The sequence below is a fragment of the Nicotiana tomentosiformis genome, chromosome 5, assembly GCF_000390325.3.
Source record: "Nicotiana tomentosiformis chromosome 5, ASM39032v3, whole genome shotgun sequence".
Lineage (NCBI taxonomy): Eukaryota > Viridiplantae > Streptophyta > Magnoliopsida > Solanales > Solanaceae > Nicotiana > Nicotiana tomentosiformis.
In genome coordinates this window covers 20802964-20821365 of record NC_090816.1, presented here as the reverse complement: position 1 = coordinate 20821365, position 18402 = coordinate 20802964, and the positions used below count along the sequence as shown (strand labels likewise).

The window sequence follows — 18402 nt, the reverse complement described above, 5'->3', positions numbered from 1 at the left end:
GAAGTATTTAGTTAGGTTGATATGATGTATAATGAGATTAATCTTAATGTTATTAAGGTATAAATATGTATATGATCATATCTCACCTAATACGATCAAAAGCTTAAATTTTATTTTGCACTTAAAGAAATGCTACGAATGTGTAACGTGTTAACATACTGATCCAATTTATATAGTTATAACAAAGACTCAAATGAAAGAAATTATCAAATATTTGCAGCCATAAAAAACCAATTTTTATTGTATTGCATTTCTATGAATGTAAAGTTATGACAATTCCTTCTATTTGAATAGTTGTTATCATACTTTTTGTCTAAGGTGAATTTATAAAGATGATTTCAAAATGAAAGAATGAAGGTAAAGTTCTTAATTAAAGAACAATAGAGCATAACAAATAAAAAAGATAAAAGGCAATTGCATTGTAATAGTGAGGAGATTTATTTTCTTGAAGCATAAACTTTAGCAAATAAGCATAACAAGGTAAAGTACCATTGATTAACTATAGAAATCACAAACTAAAACACTCATAAAATGTAACGGAAAAAGAAATTAAATTACTAGATTTGACTTTTCTAGATGGATTGTATATGCTGCAGATGGTGAATAGATATGCCAAATTGAATTAATATTTATAATATTTTTTCCCGGAAATCTACTCAAAATGCTAGAAATTTGAGATATTAGAGGTAATTAATTGAAAATCAATATTGAAAATTCAAACAATAAGAAAAATGAGACGAACCATGCAAGAAATAACCTTGAATGTAGATTTACATGCAAAAATTTGATCGCAGGAAACATCAATTTTACAGAGTAAATTTATGATGCCATAAAAAAGAATCAAATAAACATTTAGTATTTATTTTTAATGATCCACGAGATTCTAAAACATAAAACAAAAGAAAATAATGAGATACGAACCATAAAAAAATAACCCTAAAAAAGGACACAGAATCGTTGCCAACGAGATGAAGAGATGCCATAATTAGGCATTTGAACTCGGGCTTGACATCTCATAGCTACTTTTAACAGCAGCCTGCAAGAGTAGCAAAAATCTGACACAGCAAAGGTAAAAGCCTCAAATTTCCATCTTCAAGTTCAAATATAATCCACAAAACCTGTTTCAAAAGATATCATTACAATTCCAATCACAAAATTGCTTAAAAAGTTTGTATAAGTCGAAATGTGGCCTAGAATATTTAGGACAAGATAACGTTAAAGGAATATTCTTCAAACTGCTATCAGTCGAAGTCGACCAGGAAGCAGCGAGGTTCGTGGCCAAGATGTCAACAAGGGTCGAGATCGAGCACCGTTGACAAAGTTGTAACGGTAGATTTTCGAAATAGGATATTAAAGAGAATATTCTAGTGGATATTCTCTGTACTTATACTATTAGGTTTTATTAATGAAATGTCTCATATAAATAGAAAAGGAAAACAATAGTGTAAGACATGTGATATTCATTTTGTAAGAACACACTTTGACAAAAGATTCTTTTTCTCTCTTACTAAGACACAAATATAACCTTTTCACCCAGATTCTTGTCTATATTATTTTCAACCAGATCCGAGGATAATTCGAACATTCAAAGATTTGTTTGTCATCCATCACATGGTTCCCCCTTTATTGGGTGAATCGTTCCTTCTATTTACTTAAATGTCATTTATTATTGTTCGTTGCTATTTAATGCTTTTTTATTGCTCACATTACTTGGAATGATTGTTGCACACCATTATTATAGTTCTACCAGATATGTCCAACGTTAGTCACGCTTTCGGAACTCGCATCTAGAAATATTATTATTAACTAGGTTTAACCCCTTAATACATAAATTTAATTATTTAAGCCAAGAGTTACACTTTTTGGTTAAACAATTTGGCGCCGTCTGTGAGGATTTTCTAGTTAAATGTTCAGTTTCTTCTAGGTCTATCACTAACACAAATCACAAACGTCCAAAAAAAAAAGCAAGAATGAGAGCTCATTTCTTTGTGTGCACAAATCCCAACATAACAGGTAGCAAGGAAGAAAGGGCGAGAATAATCAACGACCTCCTAACCAACCTCATGAACGTCATCAACGAAAGCTGCGAAACAATAGACGAAGGCGCAACGCCCGATACCTAACCTAGGCGAGATGGGTCACCGCCTCCCCTTTGCAGCATCACAAAGTCTCTTGGTAAGGGAGCCTCTGTATATATGGGAGAAGAGACGTCCCCATCTGTAAAAAAAAAAAGCTCCTCGAAGCATGGATAACTGACACGCTAACCAGCGTCCTTAATAAGCCCGCCCGGGACGCAGCCGTAGAAAATGCAAGGATTCACACTGTACAACCGGCGGACGAACAGTGCAACCAACTCCATCCACCTCCAACAACAAGTATTACTCACAACGTAAGTGATAATGCAGGTGATAACGCTCATGCATCCATTTTGAAAAGTATGGAGGAAATGGAGAACGAGAACAAGATATTCCGAGATCAAATGAAAGAACACCAGGAAAGGGTCGATAAAATATCGGGTGCCCCTAAACTGTTGCCAAAGAGAGACGCCGGTCGGTTCGTGGAACAGTCGTATAGTGATGACGCAACCCACCATTCCATGACAAAAACCTTTAAAATGCCGCCCTACCTAAGGATATATGATGGCACGACTAACCCTGAAGATCATGCGACTCATTACGTCACCGCCGTGAAATACCATGATCTCGCCAAAGAACAAATATCTTCTATTCTATTGAAAAAATTCGGTGAAACCCTCAAGAGAGGGGCGTTAACATGGTATTCACAATTACATGCGCGTTCCATTAAAACTTTCGAACAGATGGCCGACAAGTTCATAACGACCCACACTGGGGCCTAGAAGGCCGAGGCGAGGGTAAACGACATATTTGCAATTAAGTAGTCTCCAGGAGAGGGATCGAGGGACTTTCTCACCCGGTTCAACCTAGTAAGGATGACCTTGCTGAACGTCTCAGAAGGGATGGTAGTTGCAACCTTCTAGAACGGGCTGAGCACGGATGGTTCGAGGGCGACTAGAAAGCTATTAAGTCGACTGATGAAGTACCCCCCAACAACTTGGGATAAAATACACAACACATATTGTGCCGAGGTCAGAGCAGACGAGGACGACCTCAATGGACCAACTCATCAACTGACCTCAGTACAGGCCAAACCCAGAAAAAGATCGAAGAAATGATATCAGAAGAGACCTCGCAGCTCCACGACCTAACATAGAACACCATTAATCGTACGTCAGAGCTACCGTTGTGCCCCTTCCCGCCAGGAAGAAGGCCCACCTAGATCAAGGATAAGGACTCACTAGAACGAAAGAAGTATGCCCCCTTTATTATCTGCTAACAACTTTTGTGTGTCTCCTACAGAGATAGTCTATGCCCTGGAGAAGCTCGGACCAAAGGTGAAATGGCCACAAAAGATGAGGTCAGATCCGAATATCAGGAAGTCGGATGCCCTCTGCGAGTTCCACCAAGAACGAGGGCACAAAATCGAGGATTACATCGCCCTAAGCTAGGAGGTCGCAAACATGTTACGACAAGGACACCTCAAAGAGTTGCTGAGCAACTAGGGAAGGACCAACTTTGCCAGAGGACGTGATCAACATCAAGGACCGCCGAAACCGCACTCACCAACTCGTACCATTCACAATGCAGTCGAGCGAAGTTCACCACTACCACAAGCTCAAATGGTCAATCACTCGCGAACGGTATGACGAACTCAAAGAGAGTATCATCTTCGATAAGTCAGATACCAAGGGTTTGGCTTTCCCTCACTATAATGCCCTTGTTATTACTTTGCAAATTTTAGATACCGATGTAAGACGCATTATGATAGACGATGGAAGCGGCGCGTGCACTATCAATTATCGAGTACTTACACAAATAAAACTCGAGGATAAGATAGTATCGCATTGCATCACACTAACTGGTTTTAACAATATAGTCGAGCAAACATCTGGCAAAATCACACTCCCCATTCTGGCTGGTGGCGTCACTCTGGAAACCACGTTCCACATCATGGACCAAGACACAACGTACAACGCTATAATAGGGAGACCATAGATACATACCATGAGGGACATCCCTTCCAGCTTATATCAGGTCATCAAGTTCCCGACTCCATGGGGAATATTCAGCATACGAGGAGAATAACGCATATCTCGGGAATGCTACCACATCGCCCTAGATAGCACGGTCACTCAACAAATGAAGGACAAAGAAACAGAGGCATAACAATAAACAAGGTCGAGGTCGATATGTGACAATGGCGAGGACATCATCAGAGACCCTGATATAGTCGAAGCTGGGGGATCGACCATAGAGGACCTCGACCTCGACCTCGTTTAATTAGATACCAACGATCACAACAAGAAAGTTTACATCGGTTACAAGCTTCAGGAACCAGGTAAGTTCTGTTAATTCCTAACTACTACCGCATATTTGTTTGCTTTCAGCCATGCAGATATGTCGGGTATCCCAAAATAAATTGCCATGCACAAACTGAATGTCAACCCATTCCACCCCCAGTGAGGCAGGTCAAGCGTAAGTTCAACTCTGCGATTAATGACCTAGTACGTGAAGAGGTAGAAAAACTACTGGAAAATAGCTCCATCAAGGAGTCGAAGTACCCCCAGCGGGTCACCAACGCGATCATGGTGAAAAAGACGAATATGCGTGGATTTCACAGATTTGAATAAAGCATGCCCCAAGGATTCATTTTCATTACCCCATATCGATCAACTCATCAACGTAAAAGTCGAACATGAATTACTGAGCTTCTTGGACACCTATTCGAGTTATAATCAGATCTTCATGGAAGACGAGGATCGGGAGAAAACCACATTCATCACCCACCAGGGGACGTACTGCTACAGGGTCATGCCCTTCGGGCTGAAAAATACAGGATCCAAAAGGAAAGAAGATCACATCGACCACCTGAGAGAAACCTTCGACATACCCAGATGATACAGAATGAAACTGAACCCCAAAAAGTGTGCGTTCTGCGTGGCCTCGGGAAATTTTTTAGGTTTCCTGGTATCACAGCGAGGAATCGAGGTCAATCCTGATAAAATCAAAGCAATTGAGGGGATACCAGAATACTTGACCACCAAAAACAGGTTCAGAGATTGACTGGCCGTATCGCCGCCCTTTCAAGGTTCATTTCATGATCATCGGATAGGTGTCACAGATTCTTCGGCGTACTCAAGAAGGATAACGACCTCCAATGGACTTCTCAATGCGTCCAAGCTCTGAAGGAATTAAAAGCATACTTGTCTCCACCACCATTTCTTTCAAAACCGGAGCCAGGGGAACGTCTCCTCGTTTACCTCGATGTATCTGAAGTAGCTGTGAGTGCAATCCTGATTTGATAAAATAAAGGTACATAGTCTCCCCATCTATTACATTAGCAAAACACTAGTCGACACCGAGACGAGGTACCCTTACCTCAAAAAATTGGACATAGCCTTGGTTATATTTCCAATATGTCTAGCTATCATGTTTAGTCTAATACAACATGTCTACGTGTCTTAATTGTTTATGTAAATTATGTGCAGCATGCTTAGTGAATTTCCTGCTTCTTCCCTGACTCGTACTTAGTCTAAATTGTAAGAACTTCGTGATGTAGTTGTATTTCTATCACTCGCGCTGCATATTTACTTTGGTACTACGAAACGGTATTCCGGGAGATCCCCCTGAACATTTACTTTGGAATTACGGAATGGTATTCCGGGAGATCCCCCTGCATATTTACTTTGGGACTATGGAACGGTATTCCGGGAGATCCCCTTGCACATTTATGTTTGGGACTACGAGACGGTATCTCGGGAGATCCCCTGTCGAAAGCTTAGACCGTATTTCCAATGCCACCCCATCTCAGTCGTCATGACTTTCCCCCTAAGGATCATTTTGCATAAAACTGAGTTATCAAGAAGGTTGGCCAAATGGGCTATCGAACTAAGCGAGCACGATATCAGGTATCAGCCGCGAACAACGATAAAGTCATAAGTTCTCGCTGACTTCGTCGCCGACTTCAGCGCAAAAGTAATGCCCGAAGTTGAAAGAGAAGCCGCCCACGCTTCCCCCAAACACAGGACCTCTGGGTCCTGTACATTAATGGCGCGTCCAACATGTCAGGGTCTGGACTAGGACTCGTACTCGAAGTCCCAACCGGCAAAATAATTTGCCAGTCCATAAGGTGCCTGGACATGACTAACAACGAGACCGAGTATGAGGCTGTAGTTGCATATTTGAGGCTGGCACTCAAGTACGGGGCAAAACGGTTGAAACTACATTGCGATTCCCAACTTATGGTCAACCAAGTCACAAGGACTTTCCAAATCAAGGAACATAGGTTACAAAAATATCATACCGAAATTTGCAAGCTGGTGCCCGAGTTTGACGAATGTCAACTCGACTAGATTTCATGAGCATAGAATGCTGAGGCGGACGACCTCGCAAACTAGCTGCAGCCACCAAAAACAGTACAACCGGAGATAAAAATATGATCCACCTTCTCAACTCGTCACTAGACCAAGTCGAGGTAAGAACCGTAAGCTTAACTTGGGACTGGCTCATCCACAATGACCTGTATAAGGGAACTTGCGGCGGCCCTATAGCGAAATGTTTTGGGCCAAACCAGACACGGATGTCCTTGAACAGGTCCACGAGGGCCATTATGGAGCTCACTCCAGCAATCGGGCTCTGGTCAGATGCCTAATATGGGCAGGATATTACTGGCCCACCATTAAAAAAGAGGCTGCAGACTTAGTGAAAAAATGCGAGCAATGCCAAAAGTACGCTCCAATGATTCACCAAGCAGGCGAACACCTCCACTCGGTCACCTCACCTTAGTCGTTCATCAAATGGGGAATGAACATCGTGGGCCCCCTCCCGGTAGGGCGAGGTAACGTATTATTCCTTTTGGTTTTAACTAACTATTTCTCTAAGTGGGTGAAAGTAGGAGCATTCGCCCAAATACGTGAACATGAAGTGATCGTCTTTATATAGAAAAATATCATAAGCCAGTTCGGCCTCCACAAAGAGATCAACTGCGATAACGAACCCAACTTCACGGGAAAGAAGGTCACCGAGTTTTTTAAGAAGTGGCATATCAAAAGAATACACTCGTCGCCATACCACCCCGCGGGAAACAGGTAAGCAAAGTCCTCTAACAAGTCGATACTGAACATCATGAAGAAAAATCTTGAAGATGCCAAGGGACTGTGGCCGGAAGTATTACCAGAAGTACTTTGGGCCTATCGAACAACGCCGAAGACGAGTATAGGAGTGACGTCTTGCTCTTTGGTATATAGGGTTGATGCAGTAATACCGGTCGAAGGCAGAGAGCCCAGCCTGAGGTACTCCCATGAGAGCGGACCAAGGAATGACGAAAGCAGAAGGCAGGAGCTCGACGAAGCCGAAGAATGAAGAGACATGGCCTATATTAGGATGATCGCCCGAAAACAACAAGCAGAACGCTATAATAACAAGTAGGTAAAGGTCAGGCCACTCAAAGTCGGGGACTACGTACTCAAAGCTAAAACACAAGCAAGTAGAGACCCACGGGTGGGAAAACTAGGAACAAATTGGGACAGCCCATACAAAATCATGGCAAAAGCAAACAAAGGATCATTCCAACTAGAAATAATGGAAGGAAAGCTACTACTGAACAACTGGAATATTACCCACCTCAAGTACTTCAACTTTTAAGAGATAAAGCGTCCCCAAGTCGTACTATTTTTCCCTCACTTGAATTTTGTCCCAATTGAGTTTTCTCAAGAAGGTTTTTGACGAGGCGACGAAGGAAACACTTCAAGTCAAAGTACGCAAAACCGGGATGGCTAGTTCATCGTCTGACCTCTCAAGCACTCTCCAGGCCAACAGATGAATAGACTAGACAGACTGGGACTAGGACTGGAACGCCAGCCAACGTCCAAAAATTTGTAAATTTCTCCAAGTATATGACCAAAGCAGCTAGGCTTGAAGTTTATTTTTATTTCTCCAAGTGTACGACCAAGGCAACAATGCTTAATGTTTACGGTGAACTTCGCACTTATAGGCTTATCTTTCTAAAATTAGGTTATGTTCGACCTTGATCGAACTAACACCTATCGACCCTCGACCATAATCAATTAGGTTATGTTCGACCTCGCTCGAGCTAACACCTACTGACCTTCGACCATAATTAATTAGGTTATGTTCGACCTCGCTCGAATTAACACCTATCGGCCCTCGGCCATAATCAATTAGGTTATGTTTGACCTCGCTCGAGCTAACACCTACTGGCCTTCGGCGATAATTAATTAGGTTATGTTCGACCTCACTCGAACTAACACCTGCTGGCCTTTGGCCATAATTAATTAGGTTATGTTCGACCTCGCTCGAACTAATATATATCAGACCTCAACCATAATCAATTAGGTTATGTTTGACCTCACTCGAGCTAACACCTACTGGCCTTCAGCCATAATTAATTAGGTTATGTTCGACCTCGCTCGAACTAACACCTACCGGCACTCGGCCATAATCAATCAGGTTATGTTTGACCTTGTTCAAGCTAACACCTATCGACCCTCGGCCATAATCAATTAGGTTATATTTGACTTCGCTCGAGCTAACACCTATTGGCCTTCGACCATAATTAATTAGGTTATGTTCGGCCTCGCTGGAACTAACACCTATCGACCCTCGACCATAATCAATTAGGTTATGTTCGACCTCACTCGAGCTAATACCTACTGGCCTTCGGCCATAATTAATTAGGTTATGTTCGACCTCACTCGAATTAACACTTATCGACCCTCGTCCATAATCAATTAGGTTATGTTTGACCTCGCTCGAGCTAACACCTACTGGCCGCTGGCCATAATTAATTAAGCTATGTTCGACCTCGCTCGAACTAACACCTACCGGCCCTCGGCCATAATCAATTAGGTTATGTTCGACCTCGCTTGAGCTAACACCTACTGGCCTTCGTCCATAATTAATTAGGTTATGTTTGACCTCGCTCGAACTAACACCTACTTGCCTTCGGCCATAATTAATTAGGTTATGTTCGACCTCGCTCGAACTAACACCTATCGGCCCTCGGCCATAATCAATTAGGTTATGTTCGATCTCGCTCGAGCTAACACCTACTAGCCTTCGGCCATAATTAATTAGGTTATGTTCGACCTCGCTCGAACTAAAACCTACTAGCCTTCAACCATAATTAGTTAGGTTATGTTCGACTTTGCTCGAACTAACACATAACGGCCTTCGACCATAATTAATTCGGTTATGTTTGACCTCGCACAAACTAACACCTACCCGCCTTCGACCATACAAAACATACAAGTATAGAAAAACTAACCCAACAAAAAGAAACGAAAGCAGAAAAACATTCCATATTTATACTTAAACATTCTTTACAAAGGCTCGTGAAGACGCCTACAAAAAACACACAGGTTTACAACAAAGTAAAAGAAAGAAGAAGAAAAACTATTGGTCGCCGCCATGCCCTTCAGTACCATCTCCTTGACCATTTGGGCCATCTTGATCTCCCCCCTCATCATCACCATTGCCCTCAAGGTACGCGGCCTCATACCAGGCATTTTCTTTAATCTGGTCCATACCCACGTCTCCCTCCTCGTCACCGACCTCGGGCATGGCGAGATCATACCCACAGGCGGACCGAGCTTCGCGGGCCTTAAATCGAACATCCTGAAGAGCTGTCTAGGAAACAGACCCCACCTTGCACAAATCGCAGAACACATCCAACTGAGCCTCAACATGAATCCATTCTTTGTACAGGTGTGAGCACCTAATTTTTGACTATATTTAAAAAATTTACCACTTTTGTTTTTTAGTATTTAAATAGTTTTAAACTTAATTTTGATATTTTAACTTTTATATTATTTTTATTAGTAAACTTTATTAGAGAATATGTAATATTTTTAACAAAGTCTATTACGTAGAGGGCGGAAGAATTTATTTGAATCACAGACTAAATCTAATAAAATTACTTCCTACATTTCCTACACTATATCTTTGTCCCATCACCCATCTACTACACTATTCTCGTGTCACATCTCACTCCCTTTCACTATTTCCTTATCACATCACCCACCTACTATATTATTCACGTGTCACTATTCTTTGTCCCATCGTTCATTTTCAACACTCCTCCTCTCATCTTTTCTTAATATATGTACACACACAAAAAAGAAAAAAGAACCGCATGACCTCCTTCTTCCCCAATCCAAAAACGCACCAAACCTCCATTAACACCCACCTCCAATTTCAGCCATTAAACACCCCCAAAACCAGCAATCAAATGCCACCTTAACACCTCCGATTTCGACCATTAAACACCCAAAAACCAGCAATCAAATGCCACCTTAACACCTCCAATTTCAGCCATTAAACACCCAAAAATACAGTTGCCGAGTTTCACCAAAAATCAGCAAAAAGTGGGTTCCCTTAGCTGAAGCTAAAAGGGATTCAAGAGGCGAGTTCGAGTTCGCCGTCACTGGTTTCCGATCGTGGTCGCTGGTGTTTGGTCCGTTTGTGGAGTTGCAAATCTTTAAAATTCGGACTCGGCAATAAAGGTCCGTTTCTTTCACACATGTACCGTGTCTTCCTAGTTCGATTCATGGATTTTATTTGAATGATTATTTCATCAAGTTTATATATCTATGCGAGTTTTGAATCCATAACTCAAAATGAGTTTACCTAAAAGTTCAATTTTGTTTTGTTAGTATTTGAGGAAGTTTGGGAATTCGTTGTTGTTATTATATATTAGCATGTTGTTTGGTCGTCATCTTGATTAGTTAATCCATTATTTTGATGTTATTTGATTAGTTGCTTTGCGTTAGATAAATAATGATGAAATTGGAGGCAAAGCTATTCTTTTTACCGCTGAATGTTTGAGGCCATAAGTAGTTGATAGTATTGTTGCATATCTTTACTATTTCCTCTCAATTGGAGGATTAAATGGCTACAGTTAGCCGAATCTTGGTAAATACTTTTAGCTGGCCCATTTTCCTCATTTAGTCCACAATAAATAATTGCTAGATTACTCCAAATAGCTAAAAACTTCATGTACTCAAAACACCTCTATATCCATCATTCAATAGCCTCACAATAATTTCAAATTAGTTTAGAAAAATAATTCAAGTGCGCTAGTTGCTTTAGGCGTGCTTTACATAATTAAATATCATAGATATAGGTACAATTCACGTGGCATAGTTGGGATACGTAACCCCAAATACAAGTGCGCGACTTGACCAATCCAACTTCGAATAGTAATAAATGTGTTATTGATTATGTATGTACGCGTGACATGATTCTTGACACGTCGAATAAAGTGAGTACACATACGCGCGACTTATTTCAAGATAATTTTCATAAATCTAATCAAGCAATTTAAGCGGACATAGGTAAAACAAGAAAACCAATACAACACAGTTTATCCAAAAATAATATAAGCCAAATATAGTCAATAAAGCGACCGTGCTAGAACCACGGGACTCGGAAAATGCCTTATACCTTCTCCCCGGTTAATAGAATTCCTTACCTGGACTTTGTTTTCGCAGACCAATAATAATATTGTTAAACCTTCCTTTGATTAGGGATTCAAATAAAAGGTGACTTGGAACACCGAAAAATCAATTCCAAGTGGCGACTCTGTAAATAAAATAATCCATATTTAAATTTGTCACTTCAATTGGAAAAACTCTTTAACCCATAGTCCACAATAATACATAACATATCTTTTGGGGTAGAAAATGGGTGTGACAACAGGTCCCGGGGAACGTTTGGAAAATTTCAAGTGCGAGAGGATGACGGCTACGCGAGCATTTGAGCCTTCTCGGCCTCTAAGGCGGCCATCTTTTCCTTAAGGAGGTAGTTGTCTCACTCCAACTCTCCAATCCTCTCATCTTGCTGCTCATCTTTAAGCCTCGCCATTTCTAAGTTACTCTCTCGCTCAGAATGGAGAGTCCGGATCACTACCTCGAGAGCCTCCGCCTTTCTCGAAGCCTCCGACCGAGCAAACTCCGCCTTCTCCAGCTCGTTCTACTTCTTGTGGATCTCGCCATGAAGAACCTCCGTCTGCTGGAAACACTCCTCCAACTGTCTGCGCAATTCGACCACCTATGTCTGGAGGTCGCCACATTGAGCCTCTACGGCCCTGCTGACCTCGAGCTCTTCCTCTTTATTTCTCTACGTACCCTCGAGAACATTGCACTTATCGCTGACCTTCACCAGCTCGTTATCCTTCTCCTTTAGTTCGTCTCGAAGGGCCTGCAAGTTGCCACCCTCACCAAACCGCATGCGGATCTCCCAGTACTTGTCATGATACTCGAAGTATTTGCATTGCAACTTCTTGAATATAACTTTATGCCTCTCTTCCCTTCGGCGCCTTCAATTTCCAAGATCATGGTCTGCAATCATAAAAAGAAAGAAAAGCAAAAATAAGAATGCCCCCTCTAACAAGGGTGAATCACTAAAAACAAAGCCTAGACTTTGAACATGACAAACAGAAAAAGGAAGCCTTGAAAAACTTACCTTGAGAGAAAGACCGGCTATGCTCCTCGATACGGTAACATCATCCAGCTCTTGGAGGGTTTCACCCTCCACGTCGAAGCAAAGGGGACCTAGGGCAGGAACCACGTTTTCCGTATTCTTTAATAAGACACGATCCATGGGGATCGCAATGGTCCGTGTAGACCCCTCCAAACTCACCTTGAGCTGGGTAAATCCTTCCTCCACCATCCTCATCTCGGCAGCATTGAGGTCTGAACCCGTCTCGTAGCCATCTTCGGTAATGCCTTTGCCTCTCCCATCAGTCAGTGAAGAAGCATCATCAGCCGGTTGCGCGGTCGATGGCCCCTACTGCCATAAAGTATCAGAGGCCACAACGACCGGCCCTTCAGCTCCCATCGTCGCGAGAGAAAGAGATACGCCCTCAACGGCCTCCGCCGATCTCTAAACCTCAGACGCCAGCTCAACGTCATCCACAAGAACTATGGTCGCCATCTCACGAATGATAAAATCATCCATCACAGGGTTCATGGCCTGGGTAACCCTGTCACCTACGTCCACTGACCTCTTCTTGCGAGGCAACAAATCCCCGTCACTCGGCAATGATTCCTCTTCTTTGTCCACAAGACAGTACAAAGGGGAAGCCGAAGGCTCCGGTACTAGAATATCCACAGATAGAGAAGAAGTTGATGTTGAAGCAGCAGTAGGTGGGACCGAGGAATGAGCGGGCCTAGCCACGGTAGTAAAATGGGCAAAAGTTGAAGAGGTAGAAGCTTTCCTCTTACGGAATGCATGGGGGAGCTTTCGGTCTCCTCGAAGACCCTATGGATGAAATCGAAAGAAGCACAAAAGAAGAGAAGTCAACCGGAGTGAACCATAAAATGCGAGTAGCCAATAAGCCAAAGAGGAGAAACTCACCTCTAAAGGAACGAGCAGGCCCAAATTTCTTGAGAAAGCCCGGCCACTCAGGAATCCCCACGATGTAAGGGAGGAGCCGCCCGACCCAATTAGAAATGTCCCGGACCAAAGGAGGGGGTGAAGTCTTGGCTGCGTAAGAAAGGAGCAAGAGATCAGAACCTGCAACTAAGCAAAGTAAACCAAATGCATCAACACAAGAAGGTTAGACGCTTACGAGTATAGTTCCAAGCCTCAGGGAAGCCGACTGCGTTGGGCACCACGTCCTCAGCTCTTACAAAAAAGAAGTTGTGCCAGAACTGGCTGCTAGCCTTGTCATCCATCTTCACCACCAGGCACTTACCCCCTCGGTGGCGAAGGTTCAACATCGTCGCCCTATAGAAACTAGGGGCGAATAAGTGCGTCAGATGCCGAAGAGTGATCTCGACCCCGGCCAACTCTGCAAACTTAGTAAGCATCCTAATGAGCTTGTAGATATACAGTGCGAGCTGAGCCGGGCAAACTCCATAGAATCGGCAAAACTCCTCTGCCAGTGGAAGAAGGGGAAAAGTGTAGCCGACATGAAAAGGGTAAGCATAGAACGCACAATACCCAGGGCGGTGGACTTGTACCACATCCCGCCCGGCAGGGACCAACTCGATGCGAGCGGGAATGCCAAATTTAGCCCTAAGCTTTAATAAATCGGCCTCCTTCATCGCCGACTCAGAGATTTCGGGTTCAGCTTGAGGCGCCTTTGAAAAATCATACCTGACTTTCTCACCACGAGGAACTATCTCCTCCTCCGTAGGGAAGTTCTCATCCTTGACGGCAGCGGAGACGCCCTCCGTGTGAGGAGGGAAAACCATCGCTAAAAGTACCGGGTAACTTTCCTCGATGGGACTAAAAGATACGTTAGACATAGTTCTAACTAAATAGAGGGTATTCATCCTTGACGGCAGCGGAGATGCCCTCCGTGTGAGGAGGGAAAACCATCGCTAAAAGTACCGGGTAACTTTCCTCGACGGGACTAGAAGATACGTTAGACATAGTTCTAACTAAATAGAGAGTATTCTAAGTGAAGAAGTTTTAAAAACAACAGGGATCACTAGGGCAGGGAAAGAAGATGCACAACAATGGAATAAGAAGAAAAAGGCACAAGGTTTCAATATGGGAATTCTGTAAAACTCGAGTATGTGTATTCACATCCCTATTTATAAGAGCTCAGGTATCGGAACCGAGAAATTAGTTCATTATTACTTAGCACAACTATCGAAGCGACATATCCAACCAACAGACGCACGCGAAACGACGCAACATATCGGGAAAACGCGCCATAAATGACGTATGACGTCATGACGTCACTTTGATCCATGAACAATGTAACCCCAAAAGTTGCGGCTCATGAAAGGCCACGTTGCCCACTCATCCAATCATCTCGACCACGACGAACAAAATCCGCTCATCAAGCCCGCCTGAGGCCGGCCTCAATAAGCCGAGGGACTAATTGTATAGGTCGAAATTTGCCCTAGAATATTTAGGACAAGATAACATTAAAGGAAGAGTCTTCAAGCCGTTATCAGTCGAGGTCGACCAAGAAGTAGAGAGGTTCGTGGCCGAGATGTCAACAAGGGTCGAGGTCGAGCACCGTTGGTAAAGCTGTAATGGCTAGTTTTCAAAATAGGATATTAAAGAGAATATTCTAGTGGATATTCTCCGCACTTGTACTATTAGGATTTATTACGTAAATGTCTCATATAAATAGAAAAGTAAGACAACGGTGTAAGGCACGTGACATTCATTTTGCAAGAACACACTTTGACAAAAGATTCTTTCTCTCTCTCTCTCTCTTACTACGACACAATATTACCTTTTCACCAAGATTCTTGTCTATATTATTTCATACTTTCCACGAGATACGAGGATAATTCGAACATTCAAGGATTTGACTATCATCCATCATTGTCAGGAGGAATAACCACCTAGTTCCCCCTTTATTGGGTGAATCGTTCCTTCTATTTACTTAAATACCATTTATTATTGTTCGTTGCCATTTAATGCTCTATTATTGCTCACATTACTTGAAATGATTGTTGCACACCATTATTATATTTCTACCAGATCTGTCCAACGTTAGTCACGCTTTCGGAACTCGCATCTAAAAATATTATTATTAATTAGGTTTAACCCCTTAATACATAAATTTAATTATTGAGTCGAGGGTTACACTTTTGGTCAAACAAGTCTTGAAACTTTACAAAGCAAGGTAAAAGACTGTAAAAGAGCGACCTCTTTTACCATTGACATTTGATCACTAAAAACAACTGCTTTCATGCTATTAACTTCTCTTCAAATAAGTTATTATTCTCTCGTTACCTATTTATCGAGGAATTCACAATACAAAGACCAACAACAATATATTTGCTAAACAGTTTAAAAAAATAATAGAATTTTCCAATTCACAGTAGTTTGACAAAATGCAGAAATGCTTAACTGACTTAATTCTCCACTTTATAATGTTTGAGCAAGATTTAACAAATAAGTAAATAAATAGCCTGTTTGGCCAAACTAGAAAAATCAGCTTATTTTGAAAAGTATTTTTACTCAAAGTATTTTTTTTTATAATTACTTTTGGTGAAAAGCAGTTTGTGTTTGACTAATTTATTTGAAATACTTATGAGAAACAATTAGTGTTTGGCCAAGTTTTTAAAAACTGTTTCTAAGTATATTTTTCTCAAAAGTGCTTACGGAGATAAACTACTTTTTCTGCTTCTCCAAAACTGTTTCTGCTTCTACTAAAAAATACTTTTTTTTCTTCAAAAAGCTTGGCCAAACACTTCAACTTTGGGGAAAAAAAATATATTTTTAAAAAAAATACTTTTAGCTTGGAGAAGCTTGGCAAAACAGACTATAAATAATAAGAAAGGGTAGTTCAAAAATCTGGTAATTGATGGAAGTTGAAAAGAACTCCTAAATATTGAATATTATTATTATTTAAAGTGAACTTGTCTTGCTCAATGAAAGTGAATTTGTTTTGTTTACCAGAGACTACTTATATGAACAAATCTCCTATCAGACTTTAAATAGTTACTAATGAATATTATTTATTACCGTAGAAAAATTAATTCCCCAAGCTTAGATGCTTCTTTGCTGAGAAAACCAAAGGACTTAGTAAAAACTGATCATTCATAGGTTATCTTTCTTTCAATATAATTGTTTCTTTTATTAGTCTTTATTAGGATGTGTAAGCTTAAAAACCTTGATAGTGATCGATAATAGAAGAGGCTTATTTGCATTATTTTTATGATTCTTAGAAATACACTGTTTATTATGAAGTGTATGTATTTACTATTTTGTACATTATTGTTATTGGAATAATATTTTCTTGAAGGGTAAAAACGTCGTTCAAATTTTAAGGGGCATTTTAGTAATTCAATCTTACAACTTAGGACCTTCCCACTTTTAATATATAATATATAATGTGTATATAATAATATTCATGCACTTTTAAAGGGTGATGGGCAATTTTTCTCTTTCGAGGTAACATACTGTTATTTCTCTAGTATTATCTTTAGAGGCGTGCTAAATGGTAAGCTAAAATCTAAATTAGTGGCTTGATAAAATTAATGATTTCGATTTAGAATTTATACATCCAGATTTATATATAATTTTATTTGAATTTATTTATAACAGTGGTGTTCAAGCCATCTTGTACGTTTTTTTGTCATTCACAAAAACTTATCTAATATTTTATGAAATATTTATGGTTAACATAATATCTTTTAAAATTATCATCATCTAGTAATCTTAATTTTTTACCACTAAATAAAATACCAATAATTTTATACATTTAAATAATTCATTTATGTTTTGAAGTGAAATAGGTTGGTCCACTTGGAACATTCAAATTTTTAGGCTTAAAGCAATTGCTTTAATGTTAGTAGGCTGAGTTAGTTATGTTTAAGACTTTCAACATCGACTGCTCCATGTCATGAACACACACATATTTCCACTCTCTCTAATAAGTTTAGTTTGGAGACTTTTCTGTTCTTGGGTATCTGTTAGTTATGATGAAACAATTGCTCTGACCATTAGTTATTGTGCGATTTTCTTAGTACTAAACATCGTCAAATTTTGTTATCCTGGATTTAATTTATTGAATTGTGCAAATATATTCATTTTAAATTTGGTTGTTCATGACATTTGGTATTAATCAAACCATATATAATTTATTTTAGTATGGTATTAATATACCTCTTTAGAAGTCGAAAATCGAAAATATTAAACCGAGGTCTTTCAAAATTATACCAAACCGACCACTGAACACCCTAATATTTGCCGTTTTGTCATTTTCCAAAATTATACTTAATAATTTTAAGCATATATTAGTAATTATAACAAAAAAGTACTTAATAGCATATTTCTAACAAATACACTCACAACTTATTATAAATTTTAATATTGTTATCCAAACATGTAATTGTCTATTCATAAAATCCGTTTCTAACACCTAAGAATTATTTTGGCTTGTTTGAAGCCCATGTAGTGTAGATAAGTTAACAAATAAAACAAGAAGCTTAAACTCAGCGCAAAGCCCGTCTAGCTCAGTTGGTAGAGCGCAAGGCTCTTAACCTTGTGGTCGTGGGTTCGAGCCCCACGGTGGGCGTATTTTGCTTTTCTTTTTTAAATTCTTTCTTTTTCTGAACAACATCGAACTGCAGTTCAGGCCCATTTCTGTTTTTGGGCTCCTATTAGTCATGTCAACAACTTTTCTTCTTAGCCCAAACCTTGATTACCTTGGGCCTTTCTGTTCTTTTTATTTTAATGTTAGAAATTTTTACCTCCTATATAGCAAAGGTTTACACCCTATTTATTATAAATAAAATCCTTTTAAAATATTATTTTCTATAGCTATCTTTTATTTTTTATAGCAAAATATGTATTCATGGTACATACTACCGTTAAGACATTAAAT

At 40.3% G+C, this 18402-nt stretch overlaps 1 non-coding gene across 1 annotated transcript; it reads left to right on the top strand.

The window, feature by feature from the left end:
• Window positions 1–18020: 18020 nt before the first annotated feature.
• On the top strand, window positions 18021–18093 carry TRNAK-CUU (transfer RNA lysine (anticodon CUU)). Its single transcript has one exon. It is a non-coding gene; the product is annotated as a tRNA-Lys (tRNA).
• The last annotated feature ends 309 nt before the right edge of the window (window positions 18094–18402 follow it).